We start from the raw sequence: 24,678 nt of genomic DNA on the forward strand, positions 1-24,678 counted from the left end.
TTTGGTGACATATGGAAAAAAAAAAGCACTTACAAAACCATGCTACTGTGACTCCTCTAAATAGATGCTGTGCATCTTTATCATGAGAAATCCTAATTTTGAACGTCGCTTTCATGTCCTTCATTACTACAGCAGTCCCAATGCTACTCAAAACTCTTACAGTCAGAGCCACCAAGTACTGCACAATCTTTGTCACTAGTGAGTGTAATTTAGTAGTCTCAGTAAAAATCCTGAGGTGCTGGTTTCATTTGTGTTTAATTCAAAAGATCAGAATTACTACAATAAGAGTTTCCCATCTCCTCCATTCAAAACGGGGACATCATGCTTATCTTTGAGCTCTAATTTAAAGCAAATTTTGTTCTGTCTACAGTGTAATTTTCTTGTATAAAGGTCTCAGGCAAGCTACCTATAAATAATGTTCTGGTCTGTGATTACTTTTCTGGATACATTTAATCTCCACGGGGTTGTAATGTACATCTCATTTTCTGAATTTCTGCCTACACTGTAGATTTCTATCATGTTGGGAAATGCATGTAAGAAACAAGATAACTTTGTATGAGTCTGAATACTGTGGCCAGCACAAACTATTTGCATCATCATGACAGATGATGATTGTAATAACATTTTCTGTGGTTTACACAAATTATCATTTTCTCTTTGTTAAGCACAGGGGAAACCATTCCACAATTCCATTTCCATTTCTGTTTTACTTTATTCACAATATCTATTCTGTGCTTTAAACACAGGCCTCACATGATCTCATGAAAACATCAGCTTTTACTTAAAAATATTATTCATATTATCTTAAGCCAACTGATCTCTGTCAGTCACATCAGCTTAGGGCTGCTGTTGAACATTGAGTCCAGCCTCAGATGTCTGTGCTGTTCGGGAAGTGTCTTTCCTCAGATATCCAAGGCAGTGGTTCCAAAAAGCCCTAAATCAACTGGATAAAACTAAGCACATAACAGTTCAAGACATTGAGAAATGTCTATATGAAATGCTGGTTTTAAGCCTTAAATTCACAGCTTCTTTTAATGTACATTTTTTCCCTGAACACTGCAGAGTACATGAGGAAGATGATGAGGACAGAGCACAGCCCTGTCCTTTCTGGAGGGATGGTAGCTGGCCTCTTTTTTCACAGGTTTCTTGAGGCTTCAAAAACCAAAGGGTTTCCATCTAGTCAGTGACCTACTATTCATTAAGAATGTGGAAGTACAATTTGTTAAAAAAAGGAAATATAAAAAAATTGTAAGCACAATATGCAGTAGATGCTTTTGCTTTTAACACTGAAGTTCAAAAAGTTATCTTGGTGTGTTTCTTGTTCCTCAGCAGCTCTAAAAAAAGCTGCGGTCACCACCTTTTTCCTCTGAGTACTGAATTATGTATGTCTCTGTAGGACCAGAAATTGTATTACAAAAATTTACTTTTCTCCAATACTTCTGAAAAAGATCAGAGTGATCTGGTGAGTTCTGTATATCTCCAGAGGGTAAGGATGAAAACTTCTCAATCATAGCCTCAATCTATTCACCATTCTTTAAAAGGTAACCTCAGGATGGCCAGAATTTTGGGGGAAAAAAAAAAAAGTGAAGTATGAGATCTGTTGCTTTTATTTTAAAATTCATCAGGATGGCCAGAATTTTGGGGGGGAAAAAAAAAAAAAGTGAAGTATGAGATCTGTTGCTTTTATTTTAAAATTCTTTGATATCCCACGAAGTGTAAGAAAAATCTTCAAAAGTGCTTTAAAAAGAAATAAACAAGGATTTCTTATGTAGCATCAAAACAAATGTAGTAAGGTATAAGAAGCTAAATAAAAGCTGTTGTATATCACAAAGTAAATGTAGTACGCATTTTAAATTGTATGTAATAAACCGTTCCAGAGGCACAGAAAAAAAGATGAAACAAAAGAAAAAAATAAAAGAATATGAAGTTAAAAAGAAAATAAAACCGAAATACTAGAGTTAATTGGTCTACCAAAATGCTCAGGATAACTGAGAAAAAAATGCTATGTTTTGATAAATATTATATATATAATACAGATAATATTATATAAGGGGTTTGAACAATGTCTGATAAAGTTTTCAGTACCATTAATGTAAATATAACAGAAAGAGTAAAGGCTAAGATGAAATATTATCTATGAGCTCCTATAAGCTAAACAGCGGAGAAACTTAATTTCTACTAAAAGTAGAAAAAATGCAAAATCCAGTCTAGTTGTGTTTAAGATCTTTAATTACCTGGAGTACATACTGCTATCTGCTCCCTTATCAAGGCTGACTCCCTGCTGCAGTTAAGTATCTTCACCATGTATTGGTCAATAGGGTGATATGTTCTCACTTTCCACATCAACATAAAGGATTTATCTCTCAATTTAACCAGAAAAATTGTCATGGGAAATCTTTTTGATGAGTGAAGTCTTATTCTATAGCTAATGGTGGAAATTTACAGCCAATGGGTGCCAAACTGGTATGCAATAACTATTCAGGGAAGGGTTCACTATGAGATACTGAGGAAGAATTAAGGCCCAGTCATTATATGACACATTTAAATTTAATAAATTAACTAAAGTTATGATTCTATGCAATTTCAAATTACTACATATAATAGATTAAAGGGACTGATCCTGAGGGCATTCTCGTTTTCCTTTCAAGATGTGGCTGATATGTTCTCAGGTTTTATCCTTTTCTCTTAGCTTAGCAAGCTTTATGTATAACTGAGCTGCAGAGTTCTCAAAGTGATACATAACAGAGAAAACATGTCAGCAGAAGAATCAGAATGCAAGATAAAACTGTTCAAGAGTTAATATAGTGATATGGATGCTGTCACATTGCAATGCATTGATAACATTTTATTTCCCAATATGATAAATAACTAGGGGGGGAAAATAACAGAAATATAATCAACATAGCCTTTGTATTTAAAAAAAATTACAAAAATAAGGAACATTTTGAAACAAAAATTCCATGGTAAAACAAAACCTTTGGATTTAGATATTTTTGTGAGCAGTAGCTGAAGCTTTGAGCTGCTGTTTCCTTTTGAACACAATGCAACTTCATCCACTGATGGTTATTGCATCAGAACTTCTTGTTTACCAGCACAAAATAGTGTCGTTATAGAAAATTATTGACCAAAATCCCATTAATTTCTTTGGTACTGAGACTGTCAGCATTCTTTGTGTCTATTAAATTCACTTTGAAAAACTCTGTTTGTTTGGCATTTCTTTTGAGAGGTACATTCAATACAAGGCTCTTTGAAAAGGCAGAGCAGATCTAGTAAATTCATCATCAGAAAAATAGTTGGATTTCTTTTTTTCTTGGAAGACCTACAGAGGAAATTGAGAAAGAGTAGAAAGTGCAGCATCAAAGAAAAATATCCTGATACTAATTTTAGAAAGGAGCAGAATGAAAAGATCAGAAAGTAAAACAGTGAATTGATTGATTTTAAAAATCAATCAAAATACAAGAAAGTGGAAAAGCAGTTAGAAATATATATATAAATTTTCTGTGCTATATCTAATACCAAACAGCCAGATAAAAATCTCCCATTACAGGATATGAGTAACACGGTATGTGAAGATGAAAATGCAAGTAATCTCACTCAGAGTAATTCTTCAACAATTTACAAGACACTTGGTGGTAGCAACACCATCTGTCTCTCTGGCAAGAATGTTCCTGGGAATATGATCTTGAGAACTTACGTAGATCAAACATTCCCTTGCTCTATTTCCTAGACCTTCTTTGGTGTTATAGCTGAAAAAAAACCACCACTCTATTGAGTGGCAAAGGGGCACTAGCAAAGGCTGAGGGAAATGGGATGAGTGGAGAGGCAGAAAAATTCCTGGGGAACAAGATGGGGAGATGTGATGGTTTAGAAATTGTATTCTCTGATACAGTACTCCCACTAAAACCATGAACCACTTCCTCTTCTCCCTCCAGTCAGAGGCACCAAAGACCATGAATTGAGATAGGAGCAATTTACTGGAAACAGCAATGAGATAAGAAAACAGACAGTAACAGCTACAATATTAATAACAAAATGTATAAGAAAATAAATTATTCACAGAGAAAAGCTCCCTGATAACAGAAAACACTGGACAGCTCCCTCCACTACCTTTTCTTGTCCAGCAGGAACCCCTTCTCCCCCGAAGAGATTCCCTTTTCCCTGCCCCCAACAATGACATGAGGTGGTATAAAATAACCTGCTTGTCCTAGCTATCCACCTTCTGGCCTACTGCAAAAAATTAACCCTATCTTGTCTGGAACCAGGACATGAAAATAGTATCATTAGCTGACATAAAGCAGAATCTGATTATCCATTATAAATTATGGGGTCCTTAGAAATCCTTGATATTTGGTACATTGGTCAGGGACAGAGAGCTTTGCCTCTGCCCAAGAGCTGGGGGAAGCTAATAAACATTTCTTAAGATATAAAAAAGTATTTTAACAATTTGATTCCAGTTCATCATATCCTAGTTTTACAAGGCATAAATGTGCTGCTGTGGCTGAGGTGTTTCAGCCCTGGCAGCACAGCATCCACTGCCATCTGCAAAGCTAACAGGAGGTATGGTAAATCCTTTGCAAGCCAGTCATCTTCCATGGCTTGTCTGCTATCAGAAAGTGTCAGGAAGAGAGGATGAAATCCAAAATAAGAGTACATCACCAAGGTATTATGTCACACATGTGTAAACTCTGTTTATGGAAATAATAAAGCTACCATATTTTTCAAACTTAGTCTCACACAAAATGTTTCTGTGTTCCCAGCAAACTAAAAGAGATGAATATTTTAAAATAATTTAAAATTAGTACATTTGGTTCCACAAGTCCATTAGGAAAATGTTAGGGTATCTCTAGATCTTTGACTACTCTGAAATTATCAAAAAGGCTGATCAATTCTACCTTACATTCATTCTGCCCATGGGACATTGCTATAGCACTAACCAAAGCAGAACACTTTCCCACATAGCCAGAATTTCTGTACAGTTTATTTGAAACTTTCGAAAAGAATAAGGATTGAAACTCAAAGTATGCTTATTGAATTATAATTTATGAGCAACACATTACCCAGGTGTTTTGGACAAGATAGTGGAAGGGTAAATCACGAAATATGACACACTGCTTTCCATTAACCCCCTGGCACTTGCAATTTGAAGCTCCCCTTACTAAAGGCTAATCCATTTTGCTGTAGTGCTTAGCATTTTAAAATCTCTGTTCCCCATGTCAAAATATTTATATGCATTTAGATATTAGAAAGGCAGGTAGCAATTCTGATCCCTAACTGTTTTGCACATTGTCATACCAAATCAAAACAAGCAGCAATGCAAAGCATACCTACTGAAAATGCAGCTCCATAGTATATAAGAATGAACTATTTTCACCCTTATTTTCAGACAAATGCCTTTGTCCAATCTCCAAAATTCCGTAACAGATCATAGATACAGCAAAGCTGAAGTTTAATACATCAAGGTTCTAGCAAATACTAACTGTGATGTTACTTGTGAAAATGGCTTGTCATTGTTGGTTAGAAACTACATATGCTTATAGCAGAAGCAGCCTACCTGCTGCTTACTGCTGAAACTGGGATAGGAAATATTTTGCCTGTGTCATCTTGCAATATTTGCAAAGAATGGCATTGTTTTCCTAGATTGAATCTAAGTGCTTCAAGAAATGAATTATTATGTTAGGAAAATTTCTGTGAACTCAGTCAGATCAATAGGTCTTATTTTTCACATCCATAACAGATTATTATGCAAGGAATGAAGAAATATAAGAGTTTTAATAGCATTTGGATTGTTGTTTCCATTTACTCCCCAATGAGCAGAATGAGGGAACCCTACTGTCATTATGATTAGGGAAATAAAGACTATAAAAAATATCCTCCATAATTTAGATAAAATTGCCCATGCTTCCAAAATGCCATCACTCTTTCCCATACAAGCAAGAAGAAGATAATCATCTGGAGCTGATGTAAGTTTTCTCTAGAGTGATAAGTCCAGCAGTCTATACCTCAATGATATGCATTTGTTTCCCCTGATTTGAAAGACTTCACATCTCTCATTTAAATTTTAGAAAATCTCATATCACTGAAAATTCTCCAATTAATTTGGATGACTGTCACCTGCTTAAGATGGAGCTGCTCTTATGATGAATTTATATTGGAGCCTACGGAAATGACATTAATTATTAGAAAATGAAGTGTCTTTTTAGTCACTGATATGGAGAGCAGATTCTACCTTCAAGTGACTGCACTTGTGCATGGAAGTGAAACAGAACTTACTGGTGTTTGTCTCTTTCCTCTTGAAAGAGCTTTTTGTGTTTAATGCTGCAGAATTCCCTACTGTCTATTAACAACTGTATGGCTTCCAGGCAGAGCAGAGGGAAATGGGAGCTTCTGTGATTATAGCTATGTAAAGTATATACCTTCCAAGCTCACTTTTTCCAGGAGGAATGCTGTATTGGTATCAACACCAAGTAAACTGCACATGGAACATGTCTACATGCCTGTTAATTTTATAGTGCTGTCAGTACTCCTGTGTCTAATTAATACAGTCATTGTCTCATGAAATATAATCAATGCTTTCTGAGAAGCACTAAAAAGTCTGCATGTTTAATGCATGTCAGCTTCCCTAAACAATTCAAGTTTTGTATAAGTTTATTCTGGACACACCCACTCACTTGTATTTTGGGCTGTTTTTCACATCATGTTCTCAGAGACCACTGGCACTACTGAAAAGCAACAGAAACACTGGAAAGAAACTGACTTTTTCAAGGTGCATTCAAAGGATCTCACTTTAACCTGGCTTTGTCAACAAATTTACACAACCACCTACAGTGAATGAAAAACAAAATACAGCCAAATGCCAGACTTTATGGAACCTCTTTGTTAAAAGAATATGGTGAGAACAGTTGATATTTATATCTTCAGTTTTCTTTTTGAGAAGACTGCTAAGAAAATCTTGATGTTGGCAGATCAAAAATAAGTGGCAAAACTAATGTCTGAGAAAATAGCTGGGAGTCTGCACATCAGGAGTCCCATAACAAGATTTGCAACAGCTTCTATGTGACAAAAACTGCAGGTCTAATTCTCTTTAACATCTTGTGAACATAGCAAGGTATGAAGTTTTCATAGTGTACTCTCTATTGAATTTCCAAACAAAAAGCAAATTCAGTGCAGAATGAAGGGACAACTGGAAGCATATCAAAGAATATGAGGGCATGTGATAAAAGAGGTCTCTCAAAACTGTATGACAGATCAGAATAAAACCAGAAATGTATACACCAATAGTATATGCATTGATTATTACACCTAAATATGCAAGCCAATCAGATCATGGCTGAAGCAATCATTGCATGGTTAATAAAACGCAAAAGTAAAAATCAATATAAAGTGTATGGCTGTGTTAAAAAATATTTCTGTGGATATATGTTTGGCTTCTTTTTACATTGTGTGGCTTCATACATTACATTAAGGCAGTTGGGAGAGAATAATACACTTACTAAACTCCAGGGGAAATCCATATAGCCAAATGTAATTACTTAAGCGAGAATATGCATTTTTTTGCTTTACATAAACAAAATGGTAATATTGCATAATTAAGAATTATTCTTTATTCACTATGTAAGGACCAGTTCCTCAACACACTTAAATTCAAGAAGGATCAAAAATTGATTAACAGAATATTTAGAAGAGATTTCAGAGCAGGAGAAAATCTCACAATTGGACACATTTTTCACATGAGTCTAGATATGTGATAACTTAAATTTGATCCCTGATTTGAATGGGGAGGGAAGGAAAGGAAGGAAAGGAAGGAAAGGAAGGAAAGGAAGGAAAGGAAGGAAAGGAAGTGCTTTCATTAAATATAAGGAAATTATTACACAACTAATGTAATATGTCCCATCCTATGAGTAAATAATTTTCTAAAAATGTAATGCATTTTTTGTATGCAGGTTTGGGCTTTTAAAATATTTTTAAACTCTATATGTTTTTAGGCCTTTTCTTTTTCCACTCTTAATATTTTAATAGGAATGTAAAGACAAACAGTAAGTGTAATAAGACATCACATGAGATGGAAAGGGAGAAGGATTTGTGGATGTCAATGCAACAGCAAAATTTTCAGAAAGACACGTTAGGTCGTGAGATATTTTTCCAAGAGAAACAGTTTACATTCTATCAGTGGGAACCACCAAAATTACATTTGGAAAAACTCTTGTAACTGCCAGCTTAAAAATATAATCTTGCTTTTACAAAGAGATAGAATAGATCACTCAAAGGCATTTTTGTTCTTTGATGTCTATATTTTATAATTATGCAGAGACTGAATATTTCACTCCATGTTCAAAATGTTAATCAGAAACTCAGTCAGGGATTCTGGTCCTTAATCAGCTTCTGAAACTTAGTTTTAAAATCACATCTAGAATTCAAGAGCTCTCTGCAGCGAGCAACATTATTAGCTAAAGCTTTTTCTACCTCTCAGCTTCACTGAGAAATACTTGGCTACATTTTCTCAGGGAAAATAAACCCACTTACGTTATCTCAGAAGATGTTTTTTAAAAGTGTTCTAGAAATCAGATTTTTTTTATATTTTTTTCAAAGGAATTTAGCTCATATCATTTAAGTGAATGATATGAGCCCATAATTTTGTCTTGGCTGTATTTTCAGTTTTTAATCATTCATGTATCTGTGAATTTATGAATAGGTATACATATGTCAATTAAATAAATCAATCCTTTAAAAGTTACTGACACTAGGAAGGTCTGTTTGCAATCATTTAACTGTAGATGGTTTAAATCCTTATGATCCAATCCTGTTTTCCCCAAGTACTTTGCAAAATTAGCCATTGTCAGACAAAAGCAATTGCAAGCCTGATCTAATCCTCTCTCCATTTATTTCAGTGCTTTTAACCACATTAAGTATGTGTTTTATTCCTTGCTGCATATGACATCCCATTTATATAAATCCCTTGGAATAAGTTGTCTACTACCAGCATTTATGAGGAGGCCTCATGTGAATAATGTCCCTGGGTCTTCTGTGACTCTTACTATTAATCTACCTTTAATTCCAGCAGAAAACTTCTTCTTTTTCCCAAACAAATAAACAAACAAAACCCCCTAGTTTATATTCTATTTTAATTGATTGTTGGGGAAGATATGGGATACAGTAAAGATATTATAGGCCTCATTTTAAAAAGTTATTCAATCCAAAATTTCCTTTGAAAAAGCTTTTTTTTTTTTTTTTTCAAAGGCAGAGCTAATATCTGTTGTGAGTTTTAAATAATATTTTAACATTCATTCAGAAACAGAATTAGGCAATAAAATCATTGAAGATAAGTTTATAGATTGATTATTTTCAATTAGGAAATCAAGCTTTTCTTATAAATCATCTTTTTTCAGATGGTGTTTTGTAAGAAAGGCAAATTTACTCTTCCCTTCAAGTAAAAATCCTACAGAATTTGTTAGAAATTCTTAGCATCTCTGTAATTTTGTGATGCAATAGAAATGTTAGAGTCTGATTGAATTTAAAAATATTTGAATGCCTCACTCTTAATTAAACATTATTTAATTTTAAAGTAATTTAAAATTTCCTTAGAAATGGGTTGTCCTGTTCCAGAGCTGTCATAAATCAGTGCAGCTTTACAATTTAAGCATAAAATATTCACTTTGGGAAAACTAGAAGAAGACTGGCCAGACCTGAGTGGTTTTCTTTACAGACTTCTTTACAGGTTTCCTTTCACAGATTTCTTGTTGATGTATGTGACTGAGAAAAGATCTGCCTTATTCAGCTCTGGAAACAAATATGTGTTGAAGAGAGTCATCGAAACATGTGCTTGAAACAGCGAGGGACTTTGCCAGTACACAAGCCAGAGTAGTGCAGAATGACAGCTTTGCCTGAGATCAGGAATGTGGTCTTCTAATAGCCCTGCAGATCTGGAAGCAGGGGAGAGCAGATGGAGGAACAGGCAGGATCACAAAAAGTTGGGAAAGCATAAATAGGTTTGCAGAGAGGCAAGTCAGGCCAGGATTTTGAAATTTGAGTTGACAGAGACAGAGAACAAACCACGCGTGTTGCTTAGCTTTCCAGAAAAGAAGAGACAGGCACTGTTCCCACGAGTTTACTACCTCTGTAACTGAGACATAAAAACAAGTAGGAAGAGCAGCAGAGGAATAACACACTCAAGATCACAAAGACAAAAAATAGCAGGATGCATCACAGACCTTATTCAATGCCCAGCTTACCAAACAGATCATCTCTCCCATGAGAAAGTGAGCAAGAATCGCCACTTGCTGCACTGTTGTCTTGCAGTAAGCTTGTTATTATTTTTAACATAATGACAAGTAATACTTTTGCCAGGTTGATCATAGAATTCAAAACAGATTCTCTTTTTCCTAAGGAAAGTAATACCCAGTTTTAGTAGCATTCCATTTTGCTCTAGCTTGCTATGTACTATATCAAATCTGCTTCATTACATTTTAATTTTAGACTTTGTTGATTTTTTTTTTCTTTGAGTATATATATAGTTTTTCTCCCTTCCATTCTGTTAATTTTCAGTTACTCCATCTTTTGGAAACAATGGAAAAGATATTATTTCTCCAATGGTGCCTGATTTAGCAGCTTCAAAGACAAGCCAAAGAAAAATCAGAAAAGGACTTCTCAGTAGTATAAGATGTATTAAGACAAGTTAGCACAGACCCAAGACATCCCATGGTTTCTTTAAAATGGAAGGAGAGGGGTCTTTGTACTTAATTGCCATTGGAATCCACTTGGAATCCACTTCAGGTATTGGAGTTATTCAGCACAAAAGGGATATGAAGCAGTTTGAAGAATCTCCATTCTGCTACAAATACAACATGGAATATTCCCCATTAATATTTTCCTAAGTTCTTTACTAAATACAACGGCAGCATAAGTTAGTCTGCAGTGCAGCTCCATGGATTTATCCAGGCTGACTCTAAAACTTTACTCTAGCACAGCTAATCCACCTGGCTATAGTGTAAAGCTGATGTGACTGGACCATCTCTAGAAACAAGTTGTGCTGTTCAAGGAGAGATAACAGCATGTTAAACTCTCTTTCAGATCCCTTTGCAAGTCTTAAATATACAAATTCTATGAGATCCCCAGCTCAGGTAAGAGAACCTTAAAATATACCTTTGTTCTTACTATCATATCTTGTTCTGAAGGTGTGTGTGTACATAAGGAAGGTTATTTTTTCTTCTCTTCACAATTTAATACCACTTATGAGCATACATAGGCTGTCTGAATAATCAATCCCTTTAGCACATATCTGATGTTTAGTACTTCACTTGTTTCATGCATTCTCCATGGGCTGGAAACAAGTCATCAAAGTCTTTGAATCTACTAGCATTGCTGCCTCAGTTCTGATTGGCAGTTTAGGTATCCTCACTGTAAAAAAAAAAAAATTACCAATAAAAACACACTACAAGACTTTACAGTTGTATTGAGTTGTAATGTCACATTTTCTTTGAAAAAAAGAAAATTAAATGTGACTTTCTGAAGGGAATATTTGGAAGTGAATTTACATTTTTCCTGTCAAACAATTAGCATAAGTTTTTATGTTAACTGTTTATTCAGAAATTTAAAACACAGTCACTTAAAGAGAAGTCAAATTTTTACCAGCAAAGGACCAGAGATTAGCACAAAAGCAAAGTGTGGCAGCAGACAAAGTAATTCAAATGGAACACAAATTCAAACATTTTAATTCAAAACACATTAAGAATAGAAGGAAGACAAAATTCAAAATGTGGTCTGTATTTTACCTGACAGGGTCCTTTAATCTAGAAAAATCACACAGTATTTTAAATAGTACTGTAAATTCCACAGCATGCAAACCCCATGGCATCTTCTCCAAGAAATAACCAGCTGACAACTCAGAGTAACAACTTCCCCCATGCTTAAACACTGAATAAGAATATATGCCTGTGCTGCACACTGTCATGCAGCGTGTACATCCTCAGGCCAGCCATAAATACAGGAGCAGAAGTGCCAAAAGCTGCCAAGCAGCCTGAAAGCAGGATAAATTAATTCACATAGGGTTCAATCCTACTGCAGCTAGACTCCTATGGGAGTGCAAACAAATTCACTTACAGCTAGCCTCATCTGCCTCATCATGGGCAGAAGAGGTACAAGTTATTGTCATATATATATATTTATTTTATATGTATATATGTATTTTTATATGTATTTTAATTAAAAATACATTTATTAAAAATATTTTAATGTATTAAAATATATGTATTTTATATGTACATATATATTATATGTATTTTTAATACTTGCATAAGCTAAAGATTGTTCATTTTATCTACTTGTGGATGTTAAACATGTATAGTTTTTTCCAAAACAATCAAGGGAGACACTGGGAATTTTAGTACTTGAAGTTAAATAGAAGATGGGCATGAGAAGTCCATCATTGTAATTTCATATCAACATTTTGACATATACATGTATTTTTATAAGTATTTTAATTAAAAATACATTTATTTAAAATACATTTTTAAAATGTATTAAAAATATATTTATTAAAAATACATTTATTTTATATGTACATATATATATATAAAATATGTATTTTAACACTTGCATAAACTAAATATTGTTCATTTTATCTGCTTGTGGATGTTAAACATGTATACTTTTTTCCAAAACAGTCAAGGGAGACATTGGGAATTTTAGTACTTGAAGTTAAATAGAAGATGGGCATGAGAAGTACATCATTGTAATTTCATATCAACATTTTGACATAAATATTGGGTTTTGTTTGATTTATTTTTAGATAAACTTAAGCAAAGCTCCATGCAAGACTAAATGAAGACTGCCATTTAATTTCCAAGTGCCAATTCAAAACCCTTTTTTTTTTTTATATTTCTTAAATTTTCCCTGGATTTGTCATATCCCTTCAAGGCTTTTAGTTTCAGCAAAATATTACTCTTCAGCACACAAAGCCAACCAACAGTTTTATTAACACTACTGAGATCATTTCTATTCTGAGGAATCACTAAATGGCACCAGAGCTTAATTAGGCCATATCAATAGTTAAGGTCATTATAAACCCTTTATACTTCCATTAATTAGTCAGCCAAAGTTATATACAGAAAAATGTATAAAACACATTCTGCTCATAACTTCTTCTGATGGTTTCTTTCCTTCATGGTTTTGTGCCACATTGATTCTACCTTGTGTAATATAATGGGTTAACATTTAACATGTATGTTGGAAACTACAGTCTCAATGTGTTTGCAAATATCATTACATTGAAATAACATTTTACTAGAGAATGTAATGATGACTAATAGGTATGAAAGAGAAATCTTGCTGCTTCATTTTCTAACTACAAAATATGTAGGAAAATTAGGAATGTAGCTTGTATATTAACATTCAGAAAACAATTTAGGGATATAATTGGTACTTACTAAAGCAATTAGTATAAAGTAATCAAGTGTCAGTGAACATAGATGATTCTATGAATCTGTGATATATATAATTTACTATTGCTGCTTAAAATGGCCAAATTTTTTTGTTATTCTTGGTAAATGACTACAAACAATTGAAAGCAAACATTAATATTTAGGACAGAGTTTTCTTGTAAGGGTTTATTATTTGATGAAGAACTGTCTGTAAAAAGTCTGTCAGATGTAGATAAACAAATCCCATACTGAGTCTCAAACTAGCTTAGCTTTTAACCTACATTTTCCTTTCCTTTTTTTCGTTAGCAGTCACATATACACCCTTCAAGCAGATGCTTATTTTTGGTTTGAACATGGGTTTTCTAGCACAGCCAGCTGTGAAGTTTAAAGGAGAAGCTGTTCCCCTCAGGTTTGAAATTGCCCCCTTTCCAAGGAGCACATTGAGATTTATGAGTGCAGAACACCACAGGAGGCTTGGGCTCCTGTACATAACAGAGCATGAAAAAACCTTTTGCTGATCTCCTGGATTTTACCTGACACGATACAAACTTCTCTGGAGTTTGTATCTTTAAACAAGTGGACATGAAATATTCTTCTCACAGAAATGATGTGCATGGCATATTGGTTCAATTTCAGGACTCTTTCAATTAGGCAAAGGAGAATAAACGTTTCAAAATTGTTCAGATGGAAAACACCAATCCCTTATCTGCTTACTACAGCAAAAAAATGTGTGTTGGTTTAGTGATCTGAAAGGAAGCAAAGCTATTATTATTGTTAATAATTTTTTGAAACCTCACATATTTTTGCATAGCAGTCACACGATTAAAGGTATCTTAGATGAATGGACACACTGATTTTGTTCCTTCCTCAGCCACACAAAGTTCAAAACCTGTAATGAGAATGTTTTGCTATATAACAAGGTGGGCAACCCACCATGTAGGGGTAGCAAGCAATTGATCCCTCCTGCTCAGAATGTACAAATACCTATTGCTTCTGTAGAAGGTTTTCTGATCCGGTCTGCTAGAAGAATGTAAAACACAGATTTTTAAAATAGACCAAAACTCAGAATTGGTCTATTTTGAAAATAGACCAAAACTCAGAATTCTCTTTTTCTAGAAGGCAGCACAACAGCACACAAACCTCCATGACTCACTGGTGGTTTCCTCCTGGTGCTCATTCTTTTGAGTCTTATTTGATTTGTTAAAACTCCCACAGCCCAATGTCACGGCTACAGAGCATCAGGGAAGGGACACAGCCCCACACAGATGGTACTTAATGATCTCATGAAGTCTGAAGGAGACTCCAGAATCCCTTCCAGGTGTATGAGGTGTAGAGATTTGAGGTGTTGATGTTTTTTAACTTCTTCAGTGTTAAAGAAATACACAACTCAGAAAGCATAGATTTAACCTCTGCATTCACTTCTCTCTTAAAAGACTCTTAGGCACAAATATTTAATTCCCTCCCTTTGACCAGACTCTGGACATCCATGAAATGTGGGAACTGTGTTCTAATTCATCATGATGCTAAGCTTCACAAGATCCAGTGGTTTGAGGTAATTACAGACTCTGGAGAGCTACAAAAACTGACATCTTTGATTAAGTCTTTTGAGATATTTCTATTCAAGCAGGACTTACTGTAGAAGAGCCTGGCTTGTTACTTTAACTAAGTCCTGGTATTTTCCCTGCCAAGGTGGCACATCTTTCCTTATATGCCATCTTAGTTTTCATGCCCACTCTCTCAGGCAACCCTAGAGAACTCCAAAGCTTAGACAAAAACAATAGAATCAGTGCTTTCAAATTGTTCCTACCTTTAAAAAAATACGTGTAGTCCACATTTAAGGAAAACACAGAATCCATTAGAAGTCTATTATATTTAGCCTGAAATTGTTTGTCCACCACAGGCATTCTGGGCAATTGAATGTCTGCCTTTTGGGATCACTGCCAAAAGAAGAGATTCAATTAAATTAATTGCAATCACTCCTAACAATAGTTAAATGGCCCACCTAATCAATTTAAATAGTGCATCTGGTCTTTCCTGCTCACCTATTCATGGTTCACTACTACAGCATTTGCTAACACAAACAGCTTATAGATCTTTTTTTTTTTTAGGTTTATTATTCAATTCTAGCCACTGAATTACTACATCTGGCTTTGGCTGGGGCCTCTACCTTTATCATTTACTGTTAAGGTGTTTGGGGCAAAAACACAGAAGAACAGAAAAAAAATGCTATCTGTGAAAAATGAATCCAATCATTTTTAGAAACACAAGCAATGTCAGAACTGAATGAATTATCTCTAAGGGGAAGGAGAATCTTTCATCACATTATCTGAATAAAGTGGTAGCAACCTATTAAGAAAATGTGCTGAGTGTAGAATGTTTATTCAATTTTCCCCATCTGAAATAGAGACAAGTAAGAAAAATATCAAAAATAAAACATAAAAATACTGTAGTAAAAAAGTCAATTTGAGAATTCCCTACCACCAGCCCTGAATGATGAAACAGAAAAGACAGACTAGCTACAGACAGTGTATCTACTCAAAGCAAACAAGCTAAATATATATATTGGGGGAGGGGGGTGTTGAATAAAGTAAAGTATAATCCAAGAACATTAAATTTCTTTTGGACTGATGATTTAAGAGTTTTTCAAAACCTACTTCTTTTTCTAGATGGAGCAGCCATGGAAATGGAAATCACAGAAAACCAGTTCCTAAATAAGCAAACAGAAAAATCTATTTCTAAAACTACTACTACTGACAGTAAACAAGCTTTTGTCTTCCATATGTGAGTGCTTGGTTGAAAGTGTATGTCATGCACTAGAATTTATGGGATATGCCTACAATTTGTCCTTATTTGCAGTCAGACCATACTTATATATGATCTTGGAAACACCTCGTGGCTCCAGGGCTGTACTGAGAGCCTTGACATGTTTTGGCAACAAAAATCATTCCGAATATTCACTACCAAAATTACTGGAATGGAACAGGCTTATAGCAAGGCTCTCCTGGGACCAGTTAACAAGAGCAGAGGGTGCCTGGTGTCCACTGACACCAAAGTCCTGCCACTGGATGGTACCCAGGAAAACGCCTGCTCTTATGCTGTGTTTTTGCATTGAAAAAAATGACAATGGCCCGAGTATCTTGTAAAAGTTGATATAATTAGCTAGAGAGCATATGGGAATTCGCACAGAGGAACAAGGAGAGATTGTGAAAACCCTCAAAGCTTCTGAGTCATACAATAGTTCCAGCCTCTCTCAATCATTTCTTCTTTGTCAGAATAAACTGAAGTGCAAAATTATAAATTACTAAAATACTTACCCTTATAATTCACAATGTATTACCTTTGTGAAAATGCCTACAATTTTATTTATATAATTTTCCTTCTAGTTTATATTGGTTTATGTGAACTGCTTGTTAGTAAGTACATTCCGGGTAAAAATAACATTAAAACTTTCATCAAAGGTACAATCAGACAATTGCTATTCAAAGTTACTGCATAAAAACCTCATAGATACAATCACAAACAATTAACATAGAATTACAACATGAAAACCTACCAAGTACTGATACAATCACAAAGACAAGTACAGCTGATGGCAAATCTAGAAGCAATTACACAAAGCCTTTGAAGAATTTCACACATTTATCTAAACTCGATAAATGTATATGTTTTATAACATAATTGAGTAGGATTAACATAGACACTGACATGGGGCAATTTCATTTGCATAAGTAGTTTTGCAATTTTCTAATATTTAGAATTTGATTTAAAAATGAAGTTGCAGCTATTAGTATTCAGATTATTCACTTTTCTATCTTAAAGTCATTAATTATTTTAGAGTCAACAGGAACTTGAAAAATACTTCACATATATGAGAATCTATAATCCTTCCACAAAAGCTCTTGATACGTAATTCTGACCACAAATTGCAAGCAAGATGCAAAAAGGCAGGCAGTAAAAAGACACAAAGTTGTTGTTACTGTTGGGTCCTTGAATCTGCACATTCACACCATGATCCAAAATCTGCAAGTCAAAAGACACATTGCAGTAACTTGCAGGGATGTTGGATCAAGCCTTTTCCTAAGCAATGGATCTTTTATTTTGCTGGTCAAAGTCACCATTCAGAAAATTAGTGTTATTTTGTCTCACAGTACTTGGCATGGAAATAAATCTGAGATTTATTTGAATGACAAGAGGATAATCATGATGTTTATTCCTCAGTGATCTACTAAAATAAATAAATCAAAGTTTGCTCAAAGTGATACGCAGAAATTTCATCAGAATAGCTGGCAGCTCAACTTGAAATATATAATTACCAATAAGGCATCTTTGAAATCATAATGATAAGCATCTTAATTTGCCAGAAACATAACCAAATACACAGAAGAAAGGTAAACCAAGATAATGATATGCCAGTATTGGTAAATGGGCTCACTGAAACACATGATTTTACTTTTACTTGACAAGGACTTGACAGTCTTTGTGATAAATTTCAGAACAAAGATTGTCTCTGGCATCAAAATTGAATCAAAGATTCATGGATAATTTTAGCCTGCTGACTCCAAACCATACTTGACATACTCTCTCATGGATCCTGCTCCCGTATCAAGGACATTGCTCTGTAAAAACCCTGCAACACTCTTCAAAACATAAGACTCAGCCTCCAAAGTTGTTAAGTGGCTAGATATTAGATTGCTTAAAATAAAAACCAAGCATGACAAACTATCCCTTATCCATGTGTACTATACAGCAGCAGCTCTGCTGCCACATCTTGCTTTTGATGATATGAACAGTAGCGCTTTGCTACTCTATAACCCAAGGTATTAGAAGACATTGAACAATGTTACTGGTGAACTACAAATATGAGGACACACACTTTCATGTCTTCCCTGCAATTCATGCTCTAAGAATCCTTTTATCATGCCACATTCTATATCTAAAAGATGTGTTCATCTTTACTTGCGAAACATCAAAAGATTTCTATTCTATTCTAAATACCTACCCATTTCTTTTCTGTGCACTGCTTCATACACTCAGTTTTTAAATAAAAGCAGTCTGAAGGGTCCCGTTCCTTTATCCTCAACAAAAGCTAAGTTTCTAAGATGGACCTGTGTGGTCTTATTCTTATCTAGTATTTGTAAAACTTTGCACATAACTTAATGCTGATTGATGGAATCAAGATTTAAACATGCTTCATCCCTGTTTCTGCCCAGAAATAAAACAAGGGGTATGAAAAATTGTTCAGTTGGAAAGTGAAGGAAGGAATACTTGCCTTTTGGGGATTGTCTTTGACAACTTGCCTCTAACTATAAAATTTTGAGCCTTAATTTAGCCAAATTCTGATTGACAAATGCAAATATTTCCTGGGAAACACATTTTGATCCACAGAGATATATTGCTATTCATACTGTAAGATATTAGTAGTTTAATCATGTAACTGAAAACCTTGTTGAGTCATTTGTTCTCATCTCCATCTTTTCTTTATGGATTATCTGCATCTGCAAGATTGAATTCTGATAATTTATTCTCCAATTGCTACAGAAAATGACCTTAACTTCATGGAATTAGCAAATATCAGGATTCCTTGGTGTGTAATTGTAGCTCTTCCACTCTCAGTACAAATTGCAAAATAAACAACATAATGAAACAAAGCAGAGAACTCAACAGTTGGTAAATCTACATAATGCACTCTACTTGGTATGCACACTACAGCAGGAGCATGAACAGAAAAGGAACTGAAACCAAATTGTTTGACCTATTTTAATATTTGATGAAGAAATACTAAGCCTAGAAATATCATGTCTTCAGGGACCTTGTAGTTGATATTATTAAAAACATTTTAAAAAGAGGCTGCTATAGTCTATCATAATAAGCTTTGGGTAATACTTTAAGAGTCCATTAACTTATGCTCAACTAATCTTGAATGACAATGGAAATCCTTTGAAAGCTTGTATGATAGTTGCACAAATACCACATAAATTCCTTCCCATCCTTTTGTGTTTTCCCCTAGATACACCATAGTTTTTAACTCCTTTGTGTAATCGTCCAGAATTTGATATTTTAACATTAATGGAGGGAAGTCAGATCAGTTCTAACCTTAAAAATAATCAGTCTATGTACTTTTGAGGAACCCAAATCAAAATTCTTTTTGAAGTAAGTCTAAGGAATTTTTAAGCTATTTATCTGTAACTTTGAAACTATGGTAGAGCAAAAGACAAGGGGTTTGTTATGAGTAGTATAATATTAATATTTATTTTCCCAACTAATATTTTTGTGATTTCAATTAGCTGAGTTACCAGTACAAGTCTTTTTTTTTTTTTTTTTCTAGAGAATCTAGATATAATTTTCCTCAAAATAACATCTTTTTTAAAAGTGTAAATATTTGTAGTGGCATCTTGGTATTGACAATGTCCAGTCATCTCAAATTAAAGACAGACTTGAGATGCTGGATGGTTTAAAGATTAAATGTTTAATCTTTAAGTGCAAAATTAACACTTCAAAAAAATTCCCCTGTAAATGTCCTCAAGTATATTTGAATGCAAACTAATGCTGAAGTCATTGGTTATTACAAGACAGAACTTGTTCTTCATGGCTGCATTCTAGCCTCTCTGGTTTTGTTACTGCTGAGATTTTAAATTTTTTGAAGGAAGAAGTTACTACTATGGGTTAGGCCCCTACCAAGGCCCAAGCTTAACCTGTATCCTGCAGAGGTCCCATATACCACAGTAATAAAATATTTGTGCCTTGTTCCTTTGCACAGGAGGCTTGCTGTGTTTTGCCCAGTTACTCGGCACAGACACTGGATTTGGAGCAAATCCAAAATCAAAAACAGAGATCCACATCAGCCTGGTCCTGTGACCTCCCAAAAAAACACCTGCATAGGGTCTTGGACAGAGAAACTGGATGTATTGGAGATGCCCCTGGGTGGCCAGGACCCAGGTCCAGACACAGACCTCACCAGGGACTGGCCCAGGCACACCAACACTATCCCCAGTAAGCACATTCATTAATACTCCTACTGCCATCACTACTTTAAAAATTTACTGTTTCATCCTACATTTCAGTGTTCAAGAATTCCATCATCACTTATGTTTGGGAGAATAAACTGCTGCATTCACATGAAGGAGCAGATCTCATCACACTCACTCATCAGCAGGTAATTTACAGCCAGCACTGAACAGTCTGAGCTACCTGGCAGGCCAAAACCTTGACTTAGCTGTGTGGTAAAAGGTCATGATGACATTGCTAATTTGAAAATAAATAGCTTCCTGTAATGTTATAGAATGGCTGTAGCAATCAGTCACATAAAGATAAAAGCTCATATAGATAAAAGCATATTAATTAGCTCATAAAGCCTTATTAATCAGTCTTGTAATAGTAGCAGTTTAAAACCATAAAAGAAATGTGCAAGATATTTGTCCACAAGCTTAAAAAAAGATTAAAGAATGAAAACCCACCCTCATAGCATGATATGATATTAGCACCCTGCTACTGGGAAAAGGAATTTACAGTCTAAAAATAGCATCTTCTTTACAGTATGCGAGTGATTTAATACATTTGCTCCAGTCTAGCTGAGGTATGATAGCAAAAAGTACTTTGGATTTACTTTAATTCATTGGTGTCCTGGTTTTGGCTGGGATAGAGTTAATTTTCTCCCTAGGATCTGGCACAGATCCTAAATCCTTTTGGATTTAGGATGAGAAGAGTGTTGATCACACACTGATGTTTCAGTTGTTGCTGAGCAGAGCTTTCTCTAAGTCAAGGATTTTCCAGTTTCCCATGCTCTGCCAGTGAGCAGGGGCACAGGAAGCTGGGAGGGAGCACAGCCAGGCAGCTGAGCTGAACTGGCCAAAGGGGTATTCCATACAATAGAATGTCATATTCCATATATAAACTGTGGGAAATTGGCTGGGAGGCACCAGTCACTGTTTGAGGATGGGCTGGACATCGGTCTGTGAGTGGTGAGAAACTGTGATGTGCATCAGTTGTGTTTCTTGGTGTTTAGTCCTCTGTTTCTCTTTATTAGTATTATTATTGCTATTATTAATAATAATATCAGTAATATATTTCATTTGTTTCAGCTATTAATCTGTTCATACATCAACCCATGCCTTTCTTCCATATTTTCTCCCCACCAGGGAGGCCAAGGCAGAGGAAAGTGAGCAAGGGGCTGCTTTGTACTTTGTTGCCAGATAGGGTTAAACCACAACTGCTCATGAAAGTGTGACCCTGTCTGAGTGGGACCTTATGGGATCCCTTTGTAAAGAATAAATTCTCTCCAAACTGAAGTCAATGGCAACTGATTTCAAAGCAGAGAATGCACATGTGTTTCCTGATCACTATGTCCTAGACCTCCTGGAGGCAAATTTTCCTATTCAGATTTAGTTCAAATGAAATTCAAGGAGTCTTAAAAAATTAAATATATCCCTTTTTTCATGGAAATACTCTATTTCTATATTTATTTAATGTTTGATACTTCCCAGCAGAAGGCAGCCACTCTAATTCATTAAACTGACAACAAAAAACTAAAGATCAGAGACATTTTAAAAATTGTACACTCCTTTATTCCCCTGTCATACCCCAGCTGCCCTACAAACTTCTGATGAATCTGCCTTGTTCCAAGGAAGACTTTTTGCACATAGTGCATTCTATTTTACTGTAAATAACTGAGGCAATTGCAGCCATTAATGAATCTGAAAAATACTCTTCCTAATCATTAAATCTCCATTAACTTTATAAATACTTTCATACAGTAGAACAGTTTGCTCTGGAACAGTCTATAAAAGATGAAATGTTTGATTTCTCCCTCCCTTCTTTTTGCTCCCAATTCTGTAACAAATGCATAACAACCGTACTGGGAAAAGTAAGTTCCACTCCTCTCAAGCAGCCATGAGCAGCAGCAGCAGTGCATGGTTATTGACACTTATTCACCTCCTCCTCACAAAGATCACCATTTGTTCTGACTTGCTAAGCCAGTATTTATCCAGGACACATCCTGACAGGACCCAATCAGGGCAATGAAGGCTCACGTTCCATTTTAAGTGCTTCCAAAGAAAAGCATTTTGGGACATCAGAGAAGTTGATAGGGTTTGTTTTTTATTCCCTTTTCACCAAATATTAAACTGAAGAAAGCACTATTTTAAATATTCAGTTGTTCATACCTTACACTGAATTAATGGTAGATCTCAAATTGGCAGTGTGATCAGCCTTGTACTTTCTAAAAAACATAAGATGGTGACGATTATACCATTTTCATTTGTTGCTTTGTCAAATAACATTGTTTATATTATTGCAAAACAACAGTGACATCCAGAGGCACAAAAGCCTAATCAAAAGTGTTCATTATCCATGATGAAGTGTTCAAAATTAGTTACTTAGGATTTCAGTAATTTTGATTCTTTGAAACTCTATGATTTTTAGAAGCGGCATGTGTAAACTTTTTTTTTAAATCTTCCCCAACACAGCCTTACACTTCACTGGAACATAGTTGACTGAGACAATATTAGGATACTGGCACAGAACCATTATAACTTGTCATTGATAGTTGTTATTGATAAGACTCTGTGTGAAACCTTTTGGCCCCAGATAATTTTCTGCACTCTTTTTGTTGAAAGGCAAGATCAAAAGAAAATCAAGTAATTCCAACTGAGATACAAGAATACTTTAAAAAATTGCATGCAGTTAGACACCTTCCTGGTGCACCAAAGCTGCTAATGTACAGCAGGTTGCTAAAAGCACACCTACCAGGTCTGTGAGCTATAGGGTATTAGCCAAACTGCAGTGCACTTCTGAGTCATTAAATTGGGAAGAGTCCAGCCCACTAGCAGCAGTGACCAGCTTCAGCATGCATTTACATGCACAGTAAATGGCTCCTTTCAGCACAGACTGTGTGTTTGTAATGAGGCTGAAAACTCACCAAGGTCTGAGTACTGAGAATTTTGCCTTAAGAAGGGACTGATAGATTAGAAGCTTTTTTTTTTTCTATTTTTTTTTTTTTTTAGATGCCAGGTGGGTTGCAAAAGACAAACTGATAGATTAGAAGCCTTTTTTTTCTAATTTTTTTTTTTTATTAGATGCCAGGTGGGTTGCAAAAGACATAAATGTATATGTAGCCCTGAAGAAAAAATAAAGTATCCACAGCACTTACTGTAATCTTAGAAAAGTTCAATTCTCAAAGCAAAGCACTTATTGACCAGCTCCTCTGCTGGCCTGAATCATAATAGCTCCACTTACTTCAGCGGAGCTCTGTCAGGTTACATCAGCAGAGGACTGGGTCCTATCTGTCTCCTTCTCAACGTTCCTGTCATTTCCAAATGGATGTAAGTGCTGTATCATTTTTGAGCTTTTTAGCTCCTCACACATGCTGAACCCGTGCTTGCAATATGAAGATAATTGCATATATTCACCATTTCTGTCTACTACATTGGAGGAAAATACAGGTCTATTTAACTCTACACACTCATTTCTTTACTCGTTTCAAGAAGAGTATTTTACAAGATGTCTTTTAAACAAACCTTTTCTACACTGAATGAAATGCCTATTGTAATAACCACAATATCATTTGGGCTTTCAATACAAATTTTCTCCTAGAGTAGTTTCTGGTTGTAAATAATGCCTGTGAGTAGTTTATTTTAGGGGGTTATCTTTCTTCCCTACTAATACAGGTCTCACACAATACTTTTTTCCCAGAATTTCATTCAAGGGAGTAAACTTTTTGAGGAAAATGCTTTTCATTTCCCTCAATGTCAGACTGGCAGTTGGCATACAGGTGAATTGCTCACAAAAATGAAATACTGCTTCCTGCAGCCAGCTGAAAGATTCCTGTGGTTGGTAATTTATTGGTTATTCTTGCTATGAAAAAATATGTACATAATCCCTTCATTGCATTCATTTTTGTATAAAAGACAGAATAATTATAATTCTCTTATTTGTGATCACACAGCTGCCAGTTCTAGTCATATATTCTAAAAACAATTTACTGATAAGCATGTGTGAAATGCTACTGTATAAATAACACTTTCCTTTTGGCCACTAAATGATGATCAGTTGCCCTAAATTAATCTTTTTAATTATTTATGACAATAAGGGTTTTTTATTAATTCAGAAATTTTGTATTTCTAAAACTAGCAGAAAATAATTTATAAAAACTAACATAATGAACTTACATGGTTTGAAAGGAAGAAAAAACTAGAGTAGAAAAATCCTTGGATACATTTAGCAGGGATGAAGAAAGTATTTTTATAGATAAGTATTTTCCACCTCAGGAAAA

Source organism: Passer montanus, unplaced genomic scaffold (assembly GCF_014805655.1).
Source record: "Passer montanus isolate IOZ18808 unplaced genomic scaffold, ASM1480565v1 scaffold16, whole genome shotgun sequence".
NCBI classification, from domain to species: domain Eukaryota; kingdom Metazoa; phylum Chordata; class Aves; order Passeriformes; family Passeridae; genus Passer; species Passer montanus.